Below are 23,377 nucleotides of genomic sequence, written 5' to 3'. Positions count from 1 at the left end.
AACCCGTGCTCCCAGCAGCTGGAGGAATGAGCACTGTTGTCTGGGAAGGTGGTCGGGGCAAGGAATCTGGTTGTTGCATCACAGTATTCACTATGGAAACAATTCAGAATAAATAAGTACCATATTTATAAATTTTTGATGGTTCTATTGAGCTGCAGACTCACATAGCCCACTATTTCCTGCTTGTGCCTGAAGCATAAAGAGGTGTCTTGTGAAGGGACTGATGAGAGATACTTCAGAGGTGAGCTGAGCTCACAGGAGAGAGGAAACGGTATACCAAGGGGTTCAGGGAAGCCTGGTGGGAGCATGGAGATGGTGTAGCACAGGGATGGACCCCTGGCAGGTGTACCATTCGGAGCCATCATCACAATCCATTGCTCCATAAGGACTAAAGCATGAACCAGTATCAATGGGATGGAGAAGGGCTGGACCTGCAAGACATTTTAAGGATAGGTTTCAGTGGCTTTAGTGGATGAACATGAGGATAAGGGAAGACTGGAAGCAAACTCTGTAGTTGTAGCTTCAGAGACTATGAAAGGTGATGCTCAAGGGAGAGTATGGTCATTTTCACTCTGTAGAAGCCAGCACAAAATCTTGACTTTTTTTTTTAAGTTTTATTTACTTATTTATTTTTGCACTAAGTCTTCATTGCTGCATACAGGCTTTCTCTAGTTGCGGAGAGGAGGGCTACTCTTCATTGCAGTGCCTGGGGTTCTCGTGGTGGTGGTTTCTATTATTGTGTAGCACAGGCTCCAGAGCTCGGGCTCAGCAGTTGTGGTCCAGGGACTTAGTTGCCCTGTATCATATGAAGTCTTCCCAGGCCAAGGATCAAACTCGTGTCTCTTACACTGGCAGGAGGATTCTTTACTACTGAACCACCAGGGGAGTCCTTGACTATTTTTTAAATTAACAAAACAAAATTCTTATTCTTTTTCCTTTCCTCCTTTCATTCCTTCCTTTAATTTTTCTTTTATTTGAAGAAACTTTCTATTGCTTCCTCCTGTCCCTTAAAATGTGTTGTTCTTTCCATCTATAATTATTTTTTTTTCATTTATCTATTTTAACAAAAATTTCTTTCATCACATCTTCCCTTTTTCAGTTATAAAGCTAAGTGTACCCAAACAAAACATACACTTCAGTAAAACCAAGCAAAGTTTTAAGGCACAGACAGGAAATCCATTTTTAAAAAATATTTTCAATTTTTAGCAGTCTGTCACGGTTCCACACTGGAAGTTCTAACAACAACTTGCACTGTAGGTGCAGTTAGAGGTGACATGAAGTGTGCTGGCAGAGAAGGCAATGGCACCCCACTCCAGTACTCTTGCCTGGAGAGTCCCATGGATGGAGGAGCCTGGTGGGCTGCAGTCCATGGGGTCGCTAAGAGTCAAACATGACTGAGAAACTTCACTTTCACTTTTCACTTTCATGCATTGGAGAAGGAAATGGCAACCCACTCCAGTGTTCTTGCCTGGAGAATCCCAGGGATGGCGGGGCCTGGTGGGCTGCCGTCTCTGGGTCACACAGAGTCGGACACGACTGAAGCGACTTAGCAGCAGCAGCAGCAGAAGTGTGCTGGACTTGGGGACAGTGTTACCTTGTGAGTGGCTGGCTGCTATCAGGTATATAGATATACAGATCATTTACTTAGGCCGGGTCTGAGTGACCATCTTAAATCCCTTGGTTTACTCACTGAGTAGATGTTATGCAGCTCTGATCTTTGTACTATACCCCTTTTATTTTCTGGAGCAAAGATTAGAATCTAGCCTTCTGCAGGCTGCATTTTTGCCAAGCAACTGGAAAACTTCTAATAGTGTAGAAATTTGTTTTTAAAAGGGAAAAAAGTAAAGAAGTGACAGCACATCAGTGTAGAAGACACTGAGGTTGTGTACACTCAGGGCAGCCAGATCAAGTCAGCATTCACTGAATAACATTTATCGTGCAGATTCCCTGTGTGCCAGGCATTGTCTTAGCTGTGCCAAAAGTACAAAGGGGAAGAGACAGATGAGATCTGTCTCTCATAGAACGTATCTCCTAATTAAGGGAAACAGAAAAGAAGAAATAATAAGATAGCTTCTGATGTTTGCAAGTGCTTGGAAGAAAATAAAAGTTGGAATTCATTAGTTTATCCAGTCCTTTCTTCCTATTTCAAGAAACTGCCTTGGTGAGAAACTGGGTCTTTTAGGGACCTAGAAATGAGATAATGTGAACCCAAACTAACTGCCTGAATAGGTAAATTAATAGACTTTATTTATTGGATAGGGAGGATGGGATTTTACAACTATGAGTATAAATAGGATAGATTAAATTTAAACTCCTTCCTAAGACTGATACCAGGCGTTGTCTATGAAGGCATTGCTTAGTATTAACAATTAGCTAGTAAAAATTGTGGTGGGCACTCTTTTAACCAGTTGCCACTTAAGTGACTCATGGGAAGAACAAGGGCTCTCTATTCCCTGTGTGAGGACCCAGGTGGTACTCAGAGCATGCTGAACAGTCTGCCCACACCAGCGCATCTCTCCCTCAAGAGTTGAGTTTCCCACTATCTGAGAGTCAGAACTGTTTATTCTTTTATTCTCTAATATATTTGTGCCAGTTTTACTTGTTATTAAAGTTATGCAATTTACTTTAATATGACACAACTAATGAAACATGTGTCTAGAAAATGAGAAAAAATTACTGCAATGAAATTTGAATGGAATGCTATGGAAAGACTCAATGTCAAATGAGCTAATTAGCAAAAATTGGAAAAAATAATAAAATGTATGATATGTTGCTCATGTGTACACTTCATGTGAAGTGTATTTAACTTCTCACTCACTACAGAGAAAGAAAAAATGAAAGTGAAAAATGAGATCTTACGCAACGTTGTGTCTTTGGGTAAAAAATGTAGCTTTGGAACCTTTCCAGTGAATTCAATAGTGAGGGAAAGTGCCATGACAGTTGAGCAAACTTACATTTATTTAAGGTAAAATGCTTGAAACATAAATGTATCCTTCCCCCGACACCCCTCCCATCTCTGATTAGCCCGTTAGTTAGCAGTTCTGATTGTGCTACAGAAGATTTTTACTGTATTGTAAAGTGTGTGTTCAGTGCAGCGGGGACTCACAATCCTTCCATTCAGAGACCTCCAGAGCATAGCCTTGACATTATTAGATAAGAATGTATGTCTTCCAATAATTCCTTAACCTAAGCCATTCTCCTTTTCACCATTTGCACAGCAGAAGCAGAGAAAATATTTTCACCTTTCAGTAGCACCTTTCCTTTGAGAATATCAAAGCTCTTTAAAGGACACATTTCTGATTGAGCAACAATGCTCGTCTCCCCAGAGAGAGGTGGACAGAGAGGATTTATTACCCCCTCACTGAGGATGTTAGACTCATGTTAAGTAGCTAACAGATGTCTCCGTGCTGTCTCTCAGGAGAATCATGTTTCCACTAATCTCCTGGCCACACTGTGTCCTGGTCCCTATTCTTCATAATTCCCAGTATTACAGAGGACTATTCAAGCGTGAAAAGGGCACTGGTCCGAGGCCAGGACACATGGGCTCACACCCGGGCTGTGCCGCTAACTTGTGTGACCTTGGGCATTTGGGTCAGCCTTTCTGTGCCTCAGATCCTGTAGGAGATGAGGATGATGGAACTTAGTTACCAGCCAACCAGGTTGGGAAAAAAACGTTTGTCAAACAAATATGGACATTGTAACTGCGGATAGTGAAACTACAGTGGCCTATATGTTTCATTTCGTCTACGTTATTTCCGTTCAAAACAGAGGCCCACTCTTTGTTACGATATTTTTGATCATGTGCTGATTCATAGGTTCCAGTTTGAACTTTCTTTCTTGAGAGCAGAAGTGAAAGTCCTTCTTCGAACGCTTTTATCCCAATCTCGCCCATTACCCACCTTTACCATCGTCTAGTGACGGTCCCAGACTCATAGCAAGAGTATGGAAGGAAGCAGTGAGACTGGTAGATCGGTCTAATTGAACTCTGAACTGTGAGGCATCGGTGAGTGGTGGCTGCTTCCTAAGGGTTTTGAATGACTCATTGTATCTCTTCCTTTATTCACAGAAATACTGCTGATATGGCCGGAAAAGAAGAAAAAAGTGAAATATACTTAATTTCTAACAAGAGGGAAGTATTCAAATAAACGATGGTATTTCCATACAATGTTAGGCCATTGTTGTGAGTGAATATTTATAAAAAGATGTTGCACATGAGTATTTGTTGGCATAAACTGACAGGCATGATTAAGTGAAAAATCAATCCCAAATGGGCGATGACAACACAATCTCATCATTATTTAATATAACAGGCATTGGAATAAAATGTATTTAGAAGGATATACAGTGGCTATCTCTGGGTGCTGGGATTACAGAAATAAATTTTCTTTATATTCAATACTTCTCTGCTTTTTCTAAATTTCTATGATGGGCATATGTTGCTTTTGGCAAAAGAAAAAAAACTGATTTAAATTAAAATTGTATTAATGCAAAAGCTGCTTGTGGGAATGAATAATAACATTTTGAAAAATTCATATGCCAGCTCTAAGGATGGAAAACTACTTTAAAATAGGAAGGATAAATTTCATTCATTTTTAAAAGGATGGAACATGTAAATGTATTGGAGTCCCTTTGCTGTTCACCTGAAGGTATCACAACATTGTTAACTGACTATACTCCAATACAAATAAAAAGTTTTTTTTTTTAAAGGATAGAATCATTTAATGACAAATGCTTGAAATAAAGTATCAATTGCAAACCTATTTCTTCTTAGCTGAATTCTGCCTTAAATTGCTTCTAAAAGTGGGCTTACATCATGATAAATAAGCATGATATTTTGAAATATCTAAATTAAACAATAATAAATAATAGTACAATGTAATTTTTTTTCTTTTCTGCCAAAATATCACTATAAAACAAATCACCTTCTAAGAAAGCAGATATATTTATTTTTCTTATCATAATTAAAACCGTAGATTACCAAGTGCCTTCTGTGTGCCCATGTGTCGGATACTTGGAATGTTAAATTTACTGGTTAATTTATTTAATTATTAACTCCTCAGGAGAAAGGTATTATTGTTTTCATTTTATAGTAGCTGAAAACTGAAACCTCCAAAATTGTTTCTTATCCAACCATAAGTAGCAGAACCACACACCTCTTAAAAATTACTTAATAAATATTTGTTGAATCCTCTCTGTGCTCGAGCAAACTCAAGGAGATGGTGAAGGACAGGGAAGCCTGTCCAGGGAAGCTGCAGTTCATGGGGTCGCAAAGAGTCGGACACAACTTAATGAGTGAACAATAACAACGAGAACAACAGCTCTGTGCTAGCCATCATGTGCTGGGTGCTGGGAATGTACCAGTGAACAAGATACTGTGGTCCCATCATTCAGAGAAGATTGCATTCTAGTCAGAGGACGTGGAGCAAATAACTATAAGTTTGATAAATCTTACAAAACGAGAAACACAGGATGTGAGGGAGAAGTTAATCTGGTTTGCAACATCTGTCGTATGTACTAAACATTTAAACTGAGATATCAGTAGGAGTTAACTGGGGGGAAGAGAGTAGGCGTGAAAGAGTATTCCTGGTAGTGGCAATGGTGCATGCTAATGCACAGAGATGATATTTTGCCACAATAATTTGGCATAGATCTCTTCAAGAAAGTTGGAAACATCAAGGGAACATTTCATGCAAAGATGGGCACAATAAAGGACAGAAATGGTAAAGACCTAACAGAAGCAGAAGAGATTAAGAAAAGGTGGCAAAAATACACAGAAGACCTATATAAAAAAGGTCTTAATGACCTGGATAACCACGAAGTGTGGTTACCACCAAGAGCCAGACGTCCTGGTGTGTGAAGTCAAGTGGGCCTTAGGAAGCATCTCTATGAACAAAGCTAGTGGAGGTGATGGAATTCCAGCTGAGCTATTTCAAATCCTAAAAGATGAAGACATTAAAGTGCTGCATTTGATATGCCAGCAAATTTGGAAAACTCACCAGTGGCCACAGGACTGGAAAAGGTCAGTTTTCACTCCAATCCCAAAGAAGAACAACCAAAAAATATCCAAACTACCACACTATTGCTCTCATTAAATGGCAACCCACTCCAGTACTCTTGCCTGGAGAATCCCAGGGATGGAGAAGCCTGGCGGGCTGCCGTCTATGGGGTCACACAGAGTCGGACACAACTGACGCGACTTAGCAGCATGCTAGTAAGGTTAAAATCCTTCCAGCTAGGCTTCAGCAGTATGTGAACCGAGAACTTCCAGATGTTCAAACTGGATTTAGAAAAGGCAGAGGAACCAGAGATCAAGTTGCCAACTTCTATTGGATCATAGAAAAAGCAAGGGAATTCCAGAAAAACATCTACTTCTGCTTCATTGACTATGCTAAAACCTTTGATTGTGTGGATCACAACAAACTGAGGAAAACTCTTAAAGAGATGGGAATACCAAACCACCTTACCTGTCTCCTGAGAAACCTGTGTGTGAGTCAAAAAGCAACAGTTAAAACCCAGCATGGAACAATGGACTGGTTCCAAATTGGGAAAGGAGTATGTCAAGGTTGTATATCATCACCCTGATTATTTAACTTATATGCAGAGTATATCATGTGAAATGCCAGGCTGGATGAATCACAAGCTGGAATCAAGATTGCCAGGAGAAATAGCAATAACCTCAGATATGCAGATGATACCACCCTAATGGCAGAAAGTTAAGAGGAACTAAAAAGCCTCTTGATGAGGGTGAAAGAGGAGAGTTGAAAAGCTGGCTTAAAACTCAGCATTCAAAAAATGAAGATCAAGGCATCCAATCCCATGACTTCACGGCAAATAGAAAGGGAAAAAGTGGAAGCAGTGACAGATTTTATTTTGGGGGGCTCCAGAATCACTGCGGATGGTGGCTGCAGTCATGAAATTCAGAGACACTTCTTCCTTGGAAGGAAAGTCATGACAAACCATAGACAGTGTATTCAAAAGCAGAGACATCACCTGGCTGACAAAGGTCCATATAGTCAAAGCTATGATTTTTCCAGTAGTCATGTACAGTTGTGAGAGTTGGACCATAAAGACGGCTGAGAGCTGAAGAATTGATACTTTCAAACTGTGGTGCTGGAGAAGACTCTTGAGAGTTCCTTGAATTGACTAATATCAAATTAGTCAATCCTAAAGGAAATCAAACATTCATTGAAGGACTGATGCTGAAGCTGAAGCTCCAATACTTTGACCACCTGATGAGAAGAGCCGACTCCTTGGAAAAGACCCGGATGCTGAGAAACATTGAACACAAGGAAAGGGGGTGTCAACGGATGAGATAGTTAGATAGCATCACTGGCTAAATGGACATAAATTCGAGCAAACTCCAGGAGATAGTGAAGGAGAGAGGAGCCTGGCACGCTGCAGTTCATGGGGTTGCAAAGAATTAGACACGACTTAGTGACTGACAACAATTGCAATCTGGCATAACCAACATCATCACTCTGGCTTAAAACTGTAGGCAGTTTTACTATTTCTTATTTTTCTTATTTCTTATTATTTTATTATTTCTTTCATGTGGATCTGCCGATCAGCCACAGCCCAGATGCAATCACACAAGCCCATTTAAGACATCGTGTCATGTTCAGGAGAACATTTCATTGGCTAAAGCAAGATGTATGGCCACGCCCCAAATCCGTGAAATGTGGAAAATATTTTGCCCACATAATACTTCAAACTCACATAATAGAAGATATAGATCAAGAATTTAATACAGTAAAAAAAAATTATGAACAGTGATTCGAATAATTTTCCAAGGAGTCTGTTGCTAGTGTGGTTAAAGCATAATGACATGGGGAGAGATACTGCTGGCTGCTCTTATAACTTGTTTACCCTGCTGCTGCTGCTAAGTTGCTTCAGTCGTGTCCGACTCTTAGCGACCCCATGGACTGCAGCCCACCAGGCTCCTCCGTCCACGGGATTTTCCAGGCAAGAGTACTGGACTGGGGTGCCATTGCCTTCTCCATGTTTACCCTGGGAACTTCTTATTCTAGAGATTATATATGTCTGTGTACATGTAAGCCCACTCTAAAAGATAATGGCTTACCAACTTCTACAGGAACTTTATTTTCAAAGAGTTGACCTATGCTGAAGTAACATGGTTATCCCACAGGACAAATATAACATTGATTGAATTAAATGTTCCTCTGTAATACACAATGTTGGGCCTCTGTGTAACCACAGCACATTCAGAAGCTATGCCTCAAAGGTGTTGAAACCAGTGTTTGGGTCCCTGAGCAAACAGCATTAAATGTGGTTGCTGCTCACTCTCCTGGAATGGAGGTCAGCTATTTTATACACAGTGAATAAGACGAACTAGTTATAAAACGTGAGGAAACATCTAATTTGACCACCTATCTCAGAAACACTATCTTTTATTTGGTCACATCGTTTTGATAATGTTACAAGAATAGTTCAGTTTATTTTTACCCGTCACTGTACAGATGCATTCATCTGCTTTACAAGTGCTAATGCCTGAATGAACAGGTGTGGAGACACGAGTTGGCCAAATATAAACTTGTCCAGTTCATGTGTTTAACAAATGTGGGCTTTTTAAAAAAAGAAGATTCATTCAACACAGCCAGCCACTGCATTATTAGCTGTAATGGTATATTCTGCCATAGAAAATGGTATTAGTTTCAGTTGAGGCTAATTGCTTTTTTTTCCCTTTTGCTGATGAGAAGAGATTAAATGAAATCACTTGAATAATCCTGTTCAAGAGCCAAATTTTCCCCCTTATTTGTAAAAGCTCAGTTTTATAATCTTGAGGATTTAAAATAGAGTCTTCTAGTCTTTCTGACAATACTTACTTCCCACAAAAACAAGACTTCTGTTAGTTAGCCTCCAGTAAATTTCATTATCAATCATGTGTTATTTCAAGAGAAATCAATGGTTTTAATAAATATAATAGATTTGGAGTAATTCTTTCCTCCTCATTTCTTTTAAGGTTATGAAAGCCTTCTGCTTGGCTACATTATGTATCTTATTACTCAGTTTGCAAAGCTGCATTTAAGAGAGAATGCGGTTTTCTGGTTTCCTGTTCTGATATACTTTGATTGTTCTTATCTGAGCACCTTTTCATTTTTATGATGCTTTCTTCCTCTTTATACCCTGTTTTGTTGTTGTTTAGTCGCTAAGTCATGTCTGACTCTTCTGCAACCACATGAACTGTGGCCTGCCAGCCTCCTCTGTCCCTGGGATTTCCCAGGCAAGAATACTGCAGTGGGTTGCCACTTCCTTCTCCAGGGGATCTTCCTGATTCAGGAATTGAACCCACGTCTCCTGCACTGGCAGGTGGATTCTTTACTACTGAGCCACCAGGGAAGCCCCTTCCAAAACTTATAAGAGATTAATATCTAGAAGATAATCAAGAAGTCTGTTTACAATTTTTAAAATGAGATTGCTATACGCCTGAAACCAACACAACATTGTAAATCAACTATACTCCAAAAACCTTTAAAATAGAATAAAATGGAGATAATAACAATAGAAAGTGAAGTGCTCAATGAAGACCCTGGCATACAGTTAATGATTTTCATTTGCTATTATTAGCTTATCTGTTCTTATCCTCTCTGACAAAACATACTCTGTGATGAGCCTGAATTTCCAGTTTCTGTGTGGTTTTATATTGCTAGTTTGTACAGTTACAGAGAAATGTGCAAATATCTAGCTAGTCTCACTATCCACAACCGTGTTTGGTAAATATCCCTGGATAAGCCATTGGTTAAAATGAAAGTGGGGAGAATATTGTTCACAGCTCCCATGACACAGAGGGGAGCAAAATGCTACGTGCACCACTGCAGCTGTGGAACCAGCTGCCAAGGGCACCTGCCAGGTGATGTTGCAAGAAGAGTATGCTTCATAGCTTAAGGTGTGGATCTTGTGACTGTCATGTTCCATCCTGCCTGAGACTGGGACCCAGGAGTGCTGTACCCAGAGGATGGAGAGTCTGGGAGGAGCAGTTCTCCACTCCTTGGCTCTTCGTCCAGATGACTTGTATGACTGTGGCTGACGGAAGGACCATTTGGGCCAGCCCCGTCCTGCCGGGTTTCCTGGTGACTCCTTTACCCAAGGGGCAGACTGGCCACAGAGAGATGGCTTTGCTCACAGCCAACCAAACTTGCTCTCTGAAAGGAGAGCTTTGTCTTTTTCTGCTTCATGACCTCAGCCTTGGGGAAGGTTTTGGCTCTCCAAGTGTGGCCCAAAAGCACGGATGATGAGACACAGGGCAGAAGGCAGTGAGCTGTACCTGGGTTCAGTGACCTGAGCTGGGTCTACTCCTTGGGCTTGGGGAGAGGTAAAGTTGTCCTTCTGATAGGGGAGGAAGGGAAACCAATGATAAACTCCAGGCTGGGCACTTTTCCACACAGTGTCTCCTTCAATTCCCTACAAACCTGTAGGATGAGCTTTCTTATCCCCATTTTACAGATGTGAAAACTGCAGCTTAGAGAGGGAAAATTACCCAGCTTGTAAGCAGCCAAGTGGGATTTGAACTCTAGGTCTGTTTGACTCTAAGACCCATGGGTGATTGGTTTTCTTTTTTACTGCACTACTGTCTATATCTGTGAACTCAGACTGGAGTGGGTGGAACTGGGTGGATCAGTGGCTTGGTGGAGTCCAGGTAAGAATGCATGGCCAGCTCCATCTGTATCTGAACTTGGTGGGCAGTTCAGTTAGTTATAGAAAGCTAATTACATTTAATGCTGCATCTGAACATGTGTTCTTCTAGTGAGCTGGTTTTAGTTGTGGCTTTGATTTCCCAGTAGAAATTATATTCCTGTGAAATAATGGCATCCTCTAAGTGTTGTGCTTTGCTTGTCATTTAGAGAAGTCCACACTTCCAGGAGACACACTATATCCCCAGGATGGATTCCTGGTCCAAGAAGGAAACCATGTAGGCCCTCCAAGATAGAAAGCACTTGCTCCCAGGTGGAATTTCATTTCTCTGTGCTTTGGGGATCTGATAGGTGCTTTGAAAAACTGGCTTCACTAGCCGTTAACAGAGATATCTCTTGTTCACACATCTGCAACTGAATTTTCTTTGTGCTCGAGAAATCACATGTTTTTTTGTACTGTGCTATTCAGAGGTCAGCAGGATTGCCAGAGCCACATGTTCTTGGCCATGTCTCTAAGACCCAAGTCAATGACTAATAACAATAATAATCATGATAGGGATCATTGCAAACCATTCACTCTGTATTTGCTATGTGCTGGGCCATGTAGCAAATTCACTTTATATTCACAACAACCCACTGAAGTACAGGTATACCTCAGAGGTATTTCAGATTTGGTTCCAAATAAAGTGAAAAAAGTAAAGTGAATATTGCAATGAGTCGCACGAGTTTTGGGATTTTCTAGTATGTTGAAAAATTATGCTTATACTATACTGCCATAGTATTATGTCTAAAAAAAAGTACACACATCAATTAAGATCTACATTATTTAAAAAATATGCTATTACTAAAATTGCTAACCTTCATCTGAGCCTTCAGCAAATCATACTAGTAACATCTAAGATCACAGATCATAGATCACCATAACAAATATAATAATAACAAGAAAGTTTGAAATATTATGAGAATTAGTAAAATGTGACACAGAATTATGAAATGAGCAAATGCTATTGGGGAAATGACAACAATAGACTTGTTCAACGAAGGGTTGCCACAAACCTTCAATGAGTGAAAAGTGCAATATCTGCAAAGCACAGTAATGTGAAGCCCAATAAAACTCGGTATGCCTGTGTGTATTATTTAGGATGGGCTTGACTGCAAGTAGCAGAAATCCAGCTTCAATGGCTTAACCAGATGAGAGATCTATTTTTCTCATAGGCTAAGAAGTCTAGCAGTAAGTACTTCAGGGGGAGTATGCAGGCTCCATCAAGAACCCAGGGTCCTTCTCTGGGGGAGCCTCATATTTGCAGCTTGGCTGCTCTGCTTTGTGTATTACAACTGATTTTTAGACAGAAAGAAGGAAAAAGGATAAAGACTAAGTGGGAAAAACTAAAACAGTGGATGTGAGCTGAATACTTCCCCTCTAACAAGCTTTCTCAGAAACCCTAGCTGGCACTTTCAGTTGCCCCTCAATGTCCAGAACTGTGTTCCATGCCCACGCTTAACTGCAAGGGAGTCTGACAGCTGAAGAGTGTGTAAGTGAGTACCTTGGTTAGGAAGGAAGGAGTAATAGGTACTGGCTTGGTAACCAACAGGGCCTGGCTTAGGTAGTTAATATTTGTTCAGAATTTATAGACAAGAAAAGTGAAATTAGAGAAGTAATTCTGTTACTCCTAGTTAAGGAGTGACAGGGCCCAGACCTAAATCAAGGTCTGTCTGATTCTAAAGCCACATTCCTAAAAGCTCTGCTAGAATTTGTTCCTGGTGCTTGTGGGTACTTAGGATGGAGAACTTTAGGGGCCTCTCCCAGGGAACAAAAAAGAGGAGTGATTTGTCAGCTTCTTGAGAATTGTGTGAAGATCAACACTTGGAAGATATGAAAAGGCAGATTAAGGCACAAGGTGAGGAAGTGATTCTAACAGTAATTAACTGTTCTATGGGCTGGGTAGCAAACTCCCATTTGTATAGAGATGAAATTACCTATCAGAGAAGATCACTTAACTGATCGTGAGTTAGGATCTATTGTGAGTTCAAGATCCTGGGTCTAGGAAACAAAAGTGGTGATATAGAACAATTGTGATAGAGGAAGGCTTCTGGATCTAGTGTAAAAGGCTCCTGATTTGTAAGAGCTAGAACAATTACACAATTTATGGTCCAACTTGAGGCATTTTTTAGAGTAAAAAGGGAATTATTGCTAATTACGCCGGGACTTCTCTTGGGGCTCAGATGGTAAAGAATCTGTCTACAATGAAGGAGACCTGGGTTTGATCCCTGGATCGGGACGATCCCCTGGAGAAGGGAATCGCTACCCACTCCAGTATTCTTGCCTGGAGAATTCCATGGACCGAGGAGCCTGGAGGGCTACAGTGCATAGGGTTGCAAAGAGTCAGACAGGACTGAGCGACCAACACTCCTGCTACTACTACCCTGGGACAAAAGGCATATACAAGGATCATCACAGACTTGTGGGTACCCTAAGAATAGACTTCTGATGAATAAAGTAATGGAGAGGCCTGGACTTGAGAGGGGGAAACAGCTAGGGGAATTGTCAGAAAGGATAGACACCTCCAAGCCATATCCCACTTCTGTAGGCTGGACCTTCCAACCTTCTTTGTCTGTGACACAGTTCAGTGGTTGGTGTTGAAATGTGATGGGCAGGGACAATATGTAACCTTAAAACATTCACTTGACATAGATCCTTATGCCTGAGTCCCTGTAACATGACTTTTTTTAAGAGATGCTGAGTATGGATCATGCTGTTTTCCTTCCTGAGTCATGAACCAGAACCATTCTGGGCTGGAAAGGAAATTGGATTTCATATATCCCCAAATCCTTCTCAGCCTTTAAAAACTGCCTTTCTGCTTAGCTCAGTGACCTTGGGCAAGTCACAACCTCTCTCTATGCTTTGGTTTTTCCTTTAGTGGAAGTAGAATGGAAATAATTGTTACCTAAGAGAAAAAAAAAAATGATTCAAGATTTTCCAATGAAAGATGCCATATGGAGCCAAGTGATATTATTATTTTTATGACAGTTATTAGCGGAGCTGCTTCTTGTCCCATCCCCTCTCATTAGGCCACTGAGCATGAATAAACACAGGTTCAGCCAGTGGCTGGTATTTGATGATGTTGGCACTGGAGATGAAAGGAAGGAATTTCTCTCTGGTTTGTGTTTCGCTGTTAACCTCCTCATGCCTGGATCTCAGTGTTTACATGTGTGGTAACTGGGCACCAGTGGGAGTCTCAGCCAGTGGTTTCGTAACAGAGGTGGCCTATTCAGGAAGCCTTTTAATAATGATGCTATTAAAATATTGTCTTCACTCCTTCCCTAATTCCTTTATTCAGTAGACATTGATTGTCTCTGTATGCCAGGTTCTCTTTCCCAAGCATGTGACAAGATGTATAATGGCACAGCTCTCTGATGTTTGTGGATTCAAGGAACATGTCAGAGGACAGCTGGTTTTCTGCTGAAATTTTACATCTCTCTTACCTATCTTTTGTTTTTTCTTTTTTAAAAGATACATTTATTGAGTCTCTTACCTATCTTGATCCCTGAGAAACATTTATAAATGCAAAAGTGCTTTTGCTACCTATTTCTGGAAAAGTCAAGACCAAATTTCTTTTCTTAAAAAAATTGAGGTATAGTTGATTTACCATATTATGTTGGTTTCAGGTGTACAACATAGTGATTCAAAATTTGTATAGCTTATACTCCATTTGTAACTGCTATAAAATATTGGCTATTTACCCCATGTGATATATCCTTGGGGCTTATTTACTTTGTACATAGTCTTTTGTACTTCTGAATCCTTTATCCCTATCTTACCCCGCCCCTCTTCTTACAGGTATCAGTTATTTTAACACAGCATAAAAGAATCTTCAGGATTTGCTCCCTTTTCTATCTCATCTCTCATCAAGCCTCTTTTAGGACCACCAAGGTCCAGCAACTGGGCCTATCTGGCAGGCCCTTGAATATTTAATAAATATATTAGATTTTGTAGATCTTGTGGTCTCTGTCGCAACTAATCAGTGCTGCTCCTGTAACATGAAAGCAGCCATGGACAAAATATACCTTGATGGGCATGATTGTGTCCAAATAAAACTTTATTTACAAAAACAGGTGGTAGGTTGCATTTGGTCCATGGGCTCTGGTTTGCTGATCTCTGCTTTAGATCTTAGCTCATGCTAGGTTCTTTCACTTCCTACATTAAAAATCTCTTCTTCCCCCATTTATCTGTCCATTACCTATTGGTCACCTCAAGCCTGAGACCTTTCTCTGCTACCCTGGGTAGAACTGACCACTCACACCTGCCACCTGCTTATCTGTGTTTTCTCCCCTTACTTGAATGTAAGCTTTATTCCTTCATTCATGCATCCTTTGATTCACTCATTCAACGTTATTTAATGAGTGCATGCTATGGGGCAGAGTTGATGACTTTTTAGTCTTTGTACAGCACGGAGGTGGAAGCCTAACCCTTCACATATGACTAATATGTGCTTGTTGAATAAAAGGAGTTAGAATATAGAGAAGTCCACTGCTAAGAGATATCTGTGTCGAGTGTAAGTGCCTAAAAGTGGGGAATTACTTTGATTTTGAAATCTCTCCATTGTGCTGAAGGCTTTAAGGCTTTTGAAATGTTCCACTCAAGGTTTCTGTAGCCTGGTCTGGCATAATTCAGTGGCTCCTACCTACTGTCCATCTTCATCCTCTTTCCTAAGTCCCTGGGGTCCTACTTCTGGGGACCCTATATGGCAGGATCAAGAGCAGCAGCACCAACTCCTAGACTCCTTCATGGGCAGGACTCATGTGGGGTTGAAGTTTACCAACAGAATGTCAACATAGTGCAGTGTTCTTGCTTTCATTTTAAATAGAAGATCTGGTCTTTCCATTGCTTCCTGAGCGAGCCCTTACTGTTGTTGTTTAGTCACTAAGTCGTGTCCTATTCTTTTGTGACCCCATGGACTGTGGGCCTCTAGGCTCCTCTGACCATGGGATTTTCCAGGCAAGAATACTGGAGTGGGTTGCCATTTCCTTCTTCAGGGGATCTTCCCAACCCAGGTCTTGAACCCGTGTCTCCTGCACTGCAGGCAGATTCTTTACCACTGAGCCACTAGGGAAGCCTGCGCAAGCCCTTAGTCCAGGGCTATCTGGACTAAGAAGCTTAAACAGCTCACAGCATGAGAATACTGACATTGCTTCCTTGCAGAGTCTAAATCTAATTTTTTTTTTTTAATCTACAGTTTCTGGCTGTTTGAGAGTGATTCTGAGATAAATGAAAAAATGAAGCTCCTTGGTTACTCGTATTATGGAAATTACTTTATGGATCCTTGGAGCCCCAAAATATTCAAAGCTGGACATAATCTGTTTTCTTAAATTTGCAACCCATTCTAGATGAAAGCAGAACATTTATTTAATTGGTTGTCACCAATGAAACCAAAATTACTTTATTCCATTCAACCCAGTCAGATGTAAATTTTCAGCGGTTACCAGAAGGTTATGAATTTGTGGTCAGAGGCAGGGAAAAGAAAACGGTTACAGCTGGTGACAAAACAAACCCCAAACCTCCACATGTTGCTCATGTTACAATTGTAAATAGGAAAGGAGCCCAAACTGGAGACTGTAGGACAGAGTGTGTGTTGGGTAAATTCTAGAGAAACTAGAAAGACTGTTCTGGATCTCTTCACCAGTTTTTTTGTTTGTTTGTTTGTTTTTAATACAGGAAGCCAGTGAGGAAAGTGGCAGCTGAGCAGAGTACAAGATTGTCATTCATGAACTCACTCCCACAGGTAGTAGAAAATCAAATTAATCAAAGTTCATTGTGACAGAGCCCTTTTCACGGATGCATCCGTAATCTGCCTGGCCTGACATTTTAAGACTGGTTACTTTTGTGAGGGAACACTGGCAAGAAGAAATCATGTCCCTGGTGATTCGGAGGAGGGAGGGAGGGGGATGGGTGATAAATTGACCTTTGGTTACAAAAAGAAAAATAAAGCAGTGTTGCTAAATGACCAAGGCCACAAAGATAGTAAACACAGCAAGGGCACAGTGGAGAACGTGTGGTATTCGTGAGCTAACCCCATTGCAACACTCACGCAATGTGGTGGTAAGAAACTTCTGGCAAGTTCCTCCTTTAGCGAGTCCCTGTCAAGTATATTTTGAATGGATTCATAATCATGTCTGCGTGTGTGTGTACATTTCGGTGGGCAAGACATTGGCAAATGAATTTCATTAAAAAAACGAGATGCTTGACAGGTATTATGGTTTAAAATAAAACATAGTCTTCGCTTTTGTTTTTAGCATGAATAAATACTTTACTTTTGGCAATTCTCACCAAAACTTGAGTGTCACTGTTTGAGAATGTTTATCAGAATTAAAATTCACATATCCTTTGATTTTGAAATTTTAAGGAACTGATTCATGGTTCTATTCAGATGCGTGCAAAAATATGTTTGTGGGAGCAAAGGATTAAAGCTACCCACTTGTCCACCAGGAGTTGGGTAAACTCGGGGACATCTACACAGTGGAATATAATGCAGCTGTTGAAATAAAAGAGGTAAATCTAAGTGTATAGATTTGCAATAAACTCCACAATTTCTTAAGTTTCACTGAGGAACAGAGGAGTATGTGTAAGAAAGGGAGGGGCACACATGCTTGTATATACAGAGAATATTTCTGGAAGGATGCCCAAGAAATATAATAGTGGATGCCCCTATGGAAAAGACTGTGAGACTGGGTTCCACAGGTTGATAGAAATTTACTTTCTTCTCCTTATGCTTTGCACTGCTTGAAATTTTTATTGGCCTGGCACACAAATCATTTTTAAAACAGAATTCCAAAGGAAATGTCATTCTTCCCAATTAATTGGGTTTTGCTGGTGTTGGTATCAGTGCCCAGTGAAATAGGCTGAACTATATGGTTTGATTCATAGACTGAATGCTTTAAAACCCTACAGGAGAAGGCATTTTTCAGTTAAGTGTATATTTGGGAAGAGTATTTCAGTAACTAATGAATAATAAAAAAACATTGATTTGGGGCTGCTATTTTTGTGCTGACAATTTGGAATCCTAGAGAGGTGTGTAGAAGTTCACGGCATGGCAAAGTTCCTGGCAAGTGGAAGGGTCGCCCTGACCTGCAAAATCATGAATTAATGACTTCTAACTTCTCATGCATTTTAATTTCATAGCTGTCATCATTGCCATTTCTTTCTTTGCCAGTGGATGACTGAAGAATGATTGAGAGGATAAACAGCCATTGATTTATTTACATTAAATAATACTCTGCTTGCTCCAGGAGCTGATAAGCTCAGTGGCCCTTGGAAACCAGTCACGTGACAGCAACTTAGCAACCTCCCTCTGAAGTCCGGCTCACCAGCGATGGCAGGAGGGGAATGATAAGGACAGAAGAGTAGGGGCTAACACACAGTCTTTTCTGAGACTCGCTGCTGAATCAAGACACTGTGTTTTGGGACAGGGTGTATAGCAGGGTACCCTTCATTTAACCTTTAATAGCCTTTGTTATCTCGTGTAATGTTAGGCTTACTGTTAATTAATACTTTCTTTGTCTATGCTGTCTCGTTTCTCAAATAGTGCAAGCTCTTTCAGTGCTAAACTGGTGTCTTCATCTATTCATTAGTTCATTTATGGAACAAATATTTAATGCATTGCTGCCACACGTGGCTGCTTTGCTAAGCCCTAGGGGATGTAAGATGACTATTGCTTTCAAGTCACTCACAATCTATTAGTCTCTTCAAAGTCTAATAGTCTCATTCAGATTTATATCTCCCAAGGTTATTGACACAGAAATGTTTAATAAATGTCAAAAAATTGAGAAATTTCTCATTCTGTGAACCCAGAACTGTGTCATGATACTATAGGTGCACATTTTTACCGATGAGATTTGAGTAAATCTGTTTCTTAAGGTCGCTTCAATAATAGCATTTAGAAACACAATTCCTTCTTTAGATCAGACATTTCTAGACCTGGGAATGAACACTTTTAGGGCTGGCACTGAGGACGACAATTATTATAACCCAACAATAGCCAGGGCTGTAAACTCCTGAGGAAGTAGGCTCATTTTCACATGGACAAACAGCTCCACTAACAAAGAACACAGGAAGAGAGAAGGCTGTCCGGGAAGCTGACATTTCCTGAGTGCCCACTTAGGGCCTGGAGTCCACATGCTTCACTTCATTCAGGGAACAGCTACCCAACAAACACAGTGATAAGGATGTGGAGAGAAAGAAAGGAGTGTTTTCGGTACTGGCCTGGTTGTTAGTGGGCCACAGATATATTTGTAGATATGCATGCATGTACTTCTAACTTAAAATTAAATATTTACCAAGCCCTTTTCCAGGTGCTTGGTGCCTAAAGAGGTATAAGCCATAGTCTGTGCCCTGCATGAGGCAAGTGATATAAAGAAACACAAAGCCAAATAGCCACATGGAAATTATATAGCATTTCTCAAGAGGGTTTTAGGGCTGACTGGATCCACAGTGAACATTTAACCTAGAGTTTGCTAAAATGGAGTATGCACCTCATTGGTGGCATGCATGAAGATGTTATAAAAAATATTTTAAAGTTTCATTAAAAATTTATTTTAACGTGCATTAGAAAAACCTATAATTATGATATCCAACCCTTGAGTATATGGATATTCCCTCTGTCAGGCTACATATGAAAGTGAATTGATTTGAAGATTATCTGAAGGAAAATATCAAGTAAATAAATAACCAGGATGGGATTTAGTGCATGCTGTGTGTGCTAAGTTGCTTCAGTCGTGTCTGACTCTGTGTGACTCTATGGCCGGTAGCCTGCCTGGCTCCTGTGTCCATGGGATTCTTCAGACAAGAACACTAGAGTGGGTTGCCATTCCCTTCTCCAGGGGATCTTCCTGAGCCAGGGATCAAACCCGTGTCTCTTATGTCTCCTGCATTGGCAGGCAGGTTCTTTACTACTAGCGCCACCTGGGAAGCTGTGATTCAGGGATATGGTAATGATTCTACAAGTGTTACTTGAATAACCTGAGTTTAGAAAACGCAGATCAAGTCCAATTTCTGGACTGCAGGGAGGTTACATGAGTTCTCCAGATCAGAAAGCCAGCGAAGAACACAGACCAGAATCTGGTCACCTGACCGGTCCTCTGACCCCACATCCTCATTCAATCACTACTTCCTATTTTGCATATGAGGAAACTACAACCCTGAATCACATATCCACTCTTGGTACAACTTACTTGAGAATCTGTAATGCAGAAAGAATAGAACTGGCTTCATGAAGAATCAGTTAACATAATTATAGTGTACTTACCTAAGCATGGCAGTATTATAAAAATATCATACTTATTAATTTTTGGTCATCCCCAAACCAGCCTGTGAGATATCCTTAGCTATTTCTACCATCCCTCTTTTCCATAGGAGGAAATTAAGGAGCAAAGATCCAAGATCTTCCCTAAGATTGTAAGTTAACAAAGCTGGGATTTGAACCCAGATGGTTCAGCTCTGGAATTTATTCTCTTAACCACCCCACACAGAGTTCACTGTACACAGGGGAAGGAAGCAAACTCTCCCTGCTGAAACCAGACAGAGTCTGCTCAGACAATATATGGATATTACGCCCTGTTTCAAACTCCCATTAGACCCGCGTTCATCTCATAAAAGGCTTTGTTTCTTCAAACCATCATTTTTTCATACGTGGAAACTCCTGGGAGGAACCAGTGATTACCAAAAGCAACCTTTGTACAAGAATAATTTGTTAGATCGCTATGATAAGTACTGTAAAGAAATGAAGGGGGAGATGGAGAGAATCGGGAAGGTGAATGGAGAGAGGGACAGTCTGGGGACACTGCTGGTGGGGCTGAGAGTGACCCGGGAAATGGGGCTCCTGCAGGGCTCCTCCCTGCGCCACAGGGGGCCACCAGGTGCTGTGAAAGCCCTGCACCAGCCCTGCCTGGTGCCCAGTGCTTGGCACAGAGCAAATGCCCAGAAGCTCTGTGGGGTGAGTGGAAGCCTGGATGGAAATCAAAGGCAAACCAGGAGGCAGGCATGGGAACGGTGATTGGAGGTGAGAGGGCATAAAACCCACACTTGACCTACTTTATCACTGCTCCAGGTGGGCCCGAGGACGAGAGCACTGGGTGAATCTGAGTCAGATAAAGTGTGCTAACCACTTAACAGTGTCCCGATGCGTCCAGGACGCTTTGCTTTGGGGAAATCCATTTGTCAGAGCAGCCCCAGTTCAACCTTCAGGCCTAGGCTTCCTAAGATGAAAAGTCCTCATTCCCCCTCAGGACAGGGTGCTTCAGGGTGAGGCCAAGGCCACCTGGGGACCAGAGCCAGCCTGCTCTATGAGGCTGCCAGAGAGGGATCAGCCTCCAGCAGCCTCCTGCACACCACTAGGTGCCGACAGCTAAGCTATTTGACGCACCTTTGGGGCCCAGAACTGCTGAAACCAAGGCCAACCTCAGAGTCTGAAAATTCCTCAGCAGTCTGCAAGGAGAAGCCCAAGGGTGCGCTCACACATTACATAAGCTGGGGGTTCGCGGCGGCCCGCTGGTGTGCGGAGCCCTGGGCCTCTCAGAATTGCGCAACTGTTACGCAGGAGCACTTGTTAAGTGTTGCAGCATGACTCCACATCTTTATCAAAAATGTGAAACATCCACCCGGCACACACTTGGAAAACACCAAAGCTTTTCTCCACCAGGTGGTTGAGGCTCTTGATCCGGCTGACAGGAGAAGAAGCAGTCCAGGGGGGACATGACTTACTGTAGCTCTCGGCCCAGGAAGCTGAACACGCAGTACCTTGTACCCCGCTAGCCTTGGACAGCGCAGGCTTCTGATAAATGTACTTTTTTGTGTATTTGTTTTTCCTGGCAGTCTCATTTTGGGTTATAAATGGCTCATTATTTCCATCCCATAGATCCATTCTTGCCTCTGTTGTGTTCTTGCTTCCGAAATAACTGAAAGGTTGGTAAAATCATCACTGAGGAACCCTGCCCGTTCTGACCTTGAGCGGAGGCCGGATTGCTACATCGCTCATGCCCTCTACACTTGCTCCCTTGTGGGAGCGGTTGGCTGGAAAGCCGCCACCCTCCACCCCCACCCCTCCCCACCCCCACCCCCAACCCCACCCCCACGCAGGGGATATCATTCTATTTACACTAAAGCACTTGATACCCTCCGATGCCAGGAAGCAGCGTGGACTTTCGCTCACTCCAGGCCTGCAGCCTTTTCAGAGGACTATTGGGCAATCGTCAGAGGTTATGAAGTTGGAACAGCATTCCCCCCAGATAGGTCATTTTCCCTGCAGGGCAGCCTGGAGGCAAATTTCATTAAGTATCAAGTAGCTGACCCAAAGCAGTATAAATAGCGAGAGAGCATATGACAAACCCAGAACTGAATGTGGTTAAACCCTAGGCTGAATACGTATAATGTGTTTCCTGTCATCAGCATCCACATGGAGATGTTTGCCCAGCAACCATTCAGGAAAGGTGTTGAACCATAGGGTGATATTAGGGTTCCACCTTAGAAAAGTAAGTTTATCCCTCTGTTTGAAAGCTTGCCAACCACACAGTTAGCTCAAGGAAGGGACCTGAAGATAGGCGGGATGTGCTTTCTTATAGGTAAAGATTGACCTTATAAAACATGCCAGGTTCATCCAGCCAACCAGAGAAAGGATGGAAACCTGATTTGTAGCAGGTAAGAACTGTAGGGAAGATGCCCCGGAGGAGGGCATGGCAACCCATTCCAGTATTCTTATCTGGAGAATCCTATGGACAGAGGAACCTGGCGGACTGCAGTCCATGCGGTCGCAGTCAATGACTGAGTAACTAAACACAGCAGAGCACTGTAGGCAGTCATGTCAGGCAAAAGGGACGCCAAAATGAAAGTTTTCAAGGGAAACAAGGGGAGAATTTTAATTCCCTGTTTTTCCCCACTGTTCCCTATCTTTATTTTAGGAAGCAACACAGTGTAAATCATGCTTTAATGAGACCTATTAGACCGCAGATGATTGAGCTATGAGAGGCCACTGAGCTTGCCAGGGCCAGTTTCCTAAACAGGCTGCTTTGTTCAGTTCTGCCCCCACTGGCTGGAGCTGTTGACATTCCAGAAGATAATCTTGTGGTCTTATAATGATGGAAGGAGGCTCTGGGAAGGCCCAGTGTAAGACTGATGGACAGTGGAATTTGTTGAACGCTTCTATTCAGAGACAACAAATTTCCAAGGCCTCCCTGGTCTTGCCTGCAATGGCAGCTTCCTGTTTCCCTTGTAAGGAAAGATTTCTGCTTCATCAGATTGAAACTCCAAAACTATTTTGAAGGGTGGCAGCACCATTAGCGTCTAACTCCTTTGAAGAGGACATTAGCCTCCTGAACATATCAATTTGTGTGTGTTTATTAAAAATCAGTTTCTTAGCTTTGTATCTAGAACCAAGGCAAAAAAGCCATAGGCGTTCAGAATCCAGAGTGACCACGAGGGGCTGATGTAGTCAAGAAATGCTGCACAGGAGTGGTGGGGCGTGGATGAGGACCTTCTTCCAGGCTCGCCCTCAGTTTCTTGCAAAGACTGTCAGCTCCTTATTCACTCTCCATTTCTTCCTTAGCAAAACAACTCCAATATGGCAACAACTCCTGGCTGAAGACAGTAGTTCCTGGTGTCCCTTACAGTTCAGTTCAGTTCAGTCACTCGGTCATGTCTGACTCTTTGTGACCCCATGAATCGCAGCACACCAGGCCTCCCT

The 23,377-nt window shown here is 41.8% G+C and overlaps 1 long non-coding RNA gene across 2 annotated transcripts in view; it reads left to right on the top strand.

The window, feature by feature from the left end:
- Window positions 1–23,377, top strand: part of LOC133247229 (uncharacterized) — a 306,141-nt gene that overhangs the window by 199,065 nt on the left and 83,699 nt on the right. Inside the window, exon 3 of one of the 2 annotated variants that reach the window (XR_009736330.1) lies at window positions 16,363–16,429. This is a non-coding gene — a long non-coding RNA (uncharacterized LOC133247229). Of the gene's footprint in view, window positions 1–16,362; window positions 17,044–23,377 lie in introns of those variants that run through there. The other variant, XR_009736329.1, reaches the window with a different exon arrangement.

This window comes from Bos javanicus, chromosome 5, assembly GCF_032452875.1.
Source record: "Bos javanicus breed banteng chromosome 5, ARS-OSU_banteng_1.0, whole genome shotgun sequence".
NCBI lineage: Eukaryota > Metazoa > Chordata > Mammalia > Artiodactyla > Bovidae > Bos > Bos javanicus.
Note: the sequence above shows the minus strand (reverse complement) of the source record. Positions and strands in the feature narration are given on the sequence as shown.